Here is a 6,193-nt window from a genome sequence, read left to right as displayed (position 1 = left end):
CTCTCTCTCTTTTTCTCTCTCTCTGACATAATGCATTCTCTATCCCTTACCCTAACCTGAACCCGAAAACCCTCAAACAGCCCTCCTAAGAACTTAGGACCAGATAAAATATCCTCACCCCTCCACACACACACACACACACACACACACACACACACACAAAAAGCCCAAAACAAACAAACAAAAAATCCCCCTTTTTTTAAGTGTTCGGATTTTTTGATAATAATAATAATAATAATAATAATCCGGTCCACTCCTCAACCCCCCCCCCCCCCCCAAAAAAAAAAAAACAAAAAACCCCAAACAAAACCCCTCTTTTTTTAAGTGTTCGGATTTTTTGATAATAATAATAATAATAATAATAATAATAATAATCCGGTCCTCTATACACACACACTCCTCAAACACCCCCCAAAACAAACAAACAAACAAACAAACAAAACCCCGAACTCTTTTTTTAAGTGTTCGGATTTTTTTGAAAACAACAACAACAACAATATAATAATAATAATACGGTCCATATGTAGCGCGCGCACACACACACACACACACACACACACACAATCCTCAAACCCACCCCCCCCAAAAAAAAACAAAAACCCGAAGTCTTTTTAAGTGTTCGGATTTTTTGACAATAATAATAATAATAATAATAATAATCCGGTCCTCTATATGTAACGCGCGCGCACACACACACACACACACACACACACACACACACACTCCTCAAATACCCCCCCCCAAAACAAACAAACAAACAAACAAACAAACTAACTAACTTTTTTTTAAGTGTTCGGTTTTTTGATAATAATTATAATAAAAATAATAAAAATAAAAATAATCCGGTCCTCTACATGTAGCGCGCGCGCACACACACACAATCCTCCCCCCCCCAAAAAAAAAAAACCCCCACAAAAAAACCGAATTCTTTTTTTTTAAGTGTTCGGATTTTTTTTTTTTTTAGAATTTTATATATATATGTATAAATCCGGTCCTGTAAACGTAGCGCGCGCGCACACACTACTTGTAAGCTCCATGCTGCTGCCTATCCGCGGGACTATTTTCAGTTTCAAGAGGACATTTTACCCCAGTACAGTACTCGCTTAACCCATAACTAACGTAGACATGCAGTGCTCACATGCATATAATCATTGATATAAAAGGAGGACATGACATGACTGAATGCCAGACGACCGAATAAGGGAAGCGCACAGGGCTGTGATACACACAGGAATGAGGTGTGTTACATCTGACAGCTGGAAAGCCCTGCACTGGGAATGCCAGGAATGAGGCAGCTGCTTCCCCTTTCCAGCTTTATCTAAACCAGTTACATTACTACACAGCTAAACAGCATGCAAAATGTGTTTATACCCTCTTTCTTCTGACCGTAACAGGAATTCATTCAGGTAGTAAACCGTTATGTTCACCCTTTCACTGTGTTCATTTGAAGTCAGTGACTTATGTCAGCTGTTCCACGGTGTGTAGGTTTATCGAAGGCGACAACTTTTTGTTCTTTTTGCTTTGAAAATTGTATTTGAAATGAAACCGTGAGTTTAAAGTTTGGATGTGAGTAGTGATTTCAAAATTCACCCTGCTATATGTTCATGTTGCACAGGTGAGGTTATTTACTCAGGATTATCAGCACTGTGTGCAGGGTGTATTTACTTAAACATTCACAAGGTCGTTTAGCTGATCCAGGTTATCCTGATCAACACCTACAGCCGTTCAGGGGAGGATCAAGAGAAATATTCATGGGGTGGAATGAAGATTTTAAGGGGTGGCATATAGTACCAGTCAAAAGTTTGCACACTTGCTCATTCATAAGTTTTTCTACATTGTAGAATAATACTAAGTACATCAAAACTATATAATACAGTGGTGCTTGAAAGTTTGTGAACCCTTCAGAATTTTCTATATTTCTGCATAAATATGACCTAAAACAACATCAGATTTTCACACAAGTCCTAAAAGTAGATAAAGAGAAACCAGTTAAACAAATGAGACAAAAATGTTATACTTGGTCATTTATTTATTGAGAAAAATGATCCAATATTACATATCTGTGAGTGGCAAAAGTATGTAAACCTTTAGGATTAGCAGTTAATTTGAAGGTGAAATTAGAGTCAGGTGTTTTCAATCAATGGGATGACAATCAGGTGTGAGTGGGCACCCTGTTTTATTTAAAGAACAGGGATCTACCGAAGTCTGATCTTCACAGCACATGTTTGTGGAAGTGTATCATAGCACAAACAAAGGAGATTTCTGAGGACCTCCAAAAAAAAAAAAAAAAAAAAAAAGCGTTGTTGATGCTCATCAGGCTGGAAAAGGTTACAAAACCATCTCTAAAGAGTTTGGACTCCACCAATCCACAGTCAGACAGATTGTGTACAAATGGAGGAAATTCAAGACCATTGTTACCCTCCCCAGGAGTGGTCGACCAACAAAGATCACTCCAAGAGCAAGGCATGTCATAGTCGGTGAGGTCACAAAGGACCCCAGGGTAACTTCTAAGCAACTGAAGGCCTCTCTCACATTGGCTAATGTTAAATGTTCATGAGTCCACCATCAAGAGAACACTGAACAACAATGGTGTGCATGGCAGGGTTGCAAGGAGAAAGCCACTGCTCTCCAAAAAGAACATTGCTGCTCATCTGCAGTTTGCTAAAGATCACATGGACAAGCCAGAAGGCTATTGGAAGAATGTTTTGTGGACGGATGAGACCAAAATAGAACTTTTTGGCTTAAATGAGAAGCGTTATGTTTGGAGAAAGGAAAACACTGCATTCCAGCATAAGAACCTTATCCCATCTGTGAAACATGGTGGTGGTAGCATCATGGTTTGGGCCTGTTTTGCTGCATCTGGGCTAGGACAGCTTGCAATCACTGATGGAACAAATTCTGAATCATACCAGCTAATTCTAAAGGAAAATGTCAGGACATCTCATACATGTCAACCTATACGGAATGTCCGTATTTTATACGGATTTGATTAAATAAATGTAGTATACGGGCGTACAAATAAAGTTATACAGATTTTTAAAAAAAACTTCAATATTTATTTAGAGCTATAATCAATTCCCACGATGACGCGTTATCTTGTGGTAGCGAGACTTTGTTCCACTTCTGCTCATGCGCACACCGCATTGCGAGAATCCCACCAACCGGGAAGTGTTTGAAACGCGTATTTCCACCTGAGCGACTTTCACTAGCGACTGAAAAGATTCTGAACGGGCACTCCGGCAAGATCAACACAGACACTTGCTGTGAGATGCAGCCTCATGAGGTATTGGTGCAGAGTGCTAAAAAAAGCTGTCATGGAGTACAATTCAGAACATTAGAGTGACACTTTGTGTTTTTGTCGAACATTGGAGCTTTGTATTCATTCTGAAGGTTTATTGTTATTAATATTGAATAAAAAGTAACTTGGATATATCATTGTTAATTATCATTCAAATTTTAGGTAAATTATTTTAATTTGCATCTTATATGGATTTTATAAGGGAAATATGGATTTTGGAGGTTGGTTATACAGGTTTGATTGACCAAAGGTTGACATGTATGACATCTGTTCATGAACTGAATCTCAAGAGAAGGTGGGTCATGCAGCAAGACAACGACCCTAAGCACACAAGTCGTTCTACCAACGAATGGTTAAAGAAGAATAAAGTTAATGTTTTGGAATGGCCAAGTCAAAGTCCTGACCTTAATCCAATCAAAATGTTGTGGAAGTACCTGAAGCGAGTAGTTCATGTGAGGAAACCCACCAATATCCCAGAGTTGAAGCTGTTCTATCGGGAGGAATGAGCTAAAATTCCTCCAAGCTGGTGTGCAGGACTTAAGTTACCGGAAACGTTTATTTGCAGTTATTGCTGCACAAGGGGGTCACACCAGATACTGAAAGCAAAGGTTCACTGTGGCAGCAGGGGCGTGGTTAAGCGTTGGTCTGTGAATGGAGGGCGGAGTTAGGGAAGGCAAGTGGTAGAATCACTGCACCTGATGTGAATTAACCTGTGTTTGTGTGTCTTCCCCAGTGACCGCGCCCTATAAAAGGAGAGAGAGAGCAGAGAAAGGGAGCTCTCCCCCAGCCAGAACTCATGTGTGCATGGGAGAGTAAATGTAAAAGCTGAAAAGCTAAAATAAAAGGTTTTTTTGAGAACTCAGTTCTGGCCTGCCATGCTTCTGTGCTCCACCCCCCGGGTCTGATTCTACAGTGGTGCCAAAACCTGGGAGGAGTGCAGAAGGGAATAGCCCCATGGAGTCCTCCCCCTTCAAGGACCTGATCCATGCCCTCGCCACAGCCCAACAGAGCCAGCACCAGGCGCTGATCACCCTCCGGAAGGAGCAGGAACAACGGTTCGAAGCCCTGGAGCTGGCACAGCAAGAAGATCGCCAGGCATCCAGGCACCTGCTCGTGTTGGCGGGGTCCACGATCACGACCACCGCAGACCCTCCCCACCTCACCCTAACGAAGATTGGTCTGCATGATGACCCTGAAGCCTTCCTCGCTCTTTTTGAGCAGGCAGCAGAGGTGTGGGGTTGGCCGGTGGAACAGTGTGTGGCACGCCTTCTCCCCCTGCTAACGGGCGAGGTGCAACTGGCCGTGCTACAGCTCCCCGCCGACAGCCGGCTGGTCTATGTGGACCTCCGCAGGGCTGTCCTCCAACATGTGGGTCGCACCCCAGAACAGCAACGGCAGTGCTTCCTTGCGCTGTGCCTGGAGGAGGTCGGCCGGCCATTCGCATTTGGCCAGCAACTCTGGGACACCTGCTGGTGGTGGCTGAGGGCTGACAACCGCGACACCGAGGGAATCAATCATCGACCTGGTGGCGCTGGAACAATTCATCGTCCAACTTCCGGAAGGAACAACAGAGTGGGTCCAGTGCCATCGCCCGGCATTGCTGGATCAGGACATCGAGCTGGCGGAGGACCATATGGCGGCCGTTCCGACAGCAGGACAGCACGTCTCCTCTTCCCCCCTCTCTCTCCCCCCCTCTGCTCCTCATCCTCTCCCCATTCCCCCACCGCGGAGGCGGGGGCCAGCTCCACCCCAGCCGGCCCGCCGCACCCGCGGTGCCCTACCGTTTCCTACTTCCTTGTCTGTGTCTTCCCTCCCTCAGGTGAGTGATGTCCGGAACACCGGTGCAGAGGGAGAGCCTGGGCCGGTATGCTGGCACTGCAGGGAACGGGGGCATCTCCAGTATCAGTGCTCGGCGATGGAGGTGGGTGTGGTGGTCCAGATCCCCAGGGACCGCCCTCAATCGGGCCGGAGCGTATCGCATACCGGCGAGTATCCAAGGGGATACGTATCAGGCTTTGGTGGACTCCGGCTGTAATCAGACCTCAATCCACCAAAGCCTGGTGCAAGATGAGGCATTGGGGAGAGCACAATTGGTGAAGGTGTTGTGTGTGCATGGGGATGTTCACAACTACCCTTTAGTGTCGGTCCACATTCTATTTCGAGGGGAAAAATTTAGAGTAAAGCTGGCGGTTAATCCTCGCCTTACCCACTCGATAATTCTGGGGACTGATTGGCCAGGATTTAGGGAATTAACGATGCATTTAGTGAAGAGTGGGACCTGCCATAGTTTAGCGAGGGGAGGGCCCGGCGTGGCATTGGCGGGAGCAGCTGTCACAGAGCCGTCTACGTCATCACTGCGCCAGAGTGAGGAGCAGCCTGCTCCTCCTCCCTCTCTCGGGGATTCCCTTGCGGATTTCCCGTTAGAGCAGTCGTGAGACAAGACTCTGTGGCATGCGTTTGACCAAGTGAGAGTAATCGATGGTCAAACTCTCCAGCCAAACACCACACCGTCCTTCCCCTATTTTTCCATTATTAAGGATAGATTATACTGAGTGACACAGGACACTCAGACTAAGGAACCGATAACACAGCTTTTAATCCCAAAGAGCTCACTTCAATCCCATGGCCGGACACTTGGGGCAGGATAAGACACTAGCCCGAATAATGGCCCGGTGACCAGGTGGTGTATGGCATACCGTGAATGCCAGTTAGTAAATCCAGCGGCCATTCCAAAAGCACCTTTGTGCCCTCTGCCATTAATCAAGACCCCGTTCGAAAGAATTGGGATGGATCTCGTCAGGCCATTAGATCGGTCAGTGTGAGGATATCGCTTTATTTTAGTTCTGGTGGACTATGCAACACGATATCCAGAAGCAGTGCCTCTTCGCAATATCT

Source organism: Neoarius graeffei, chromosome 11, assembly GCF_027579695.1.
Source record: "Neoarius graeffei isolate fNeoGra1 chromosome 11, fNeoGra1.pri, whole genome shotgun sequence".
Taxonomy (NCBI): domain Eukaryota; kingdom Metazoa; phylum Chordata; class Actinopteri; order Siluriformes; family Ariidae; genus Neoarius; species Neoarius graeffei.
The sequence above is the reverse complement of the archived record's forward strand: the minus strand, read 5'-3'. Positions refer to the sequence as shown.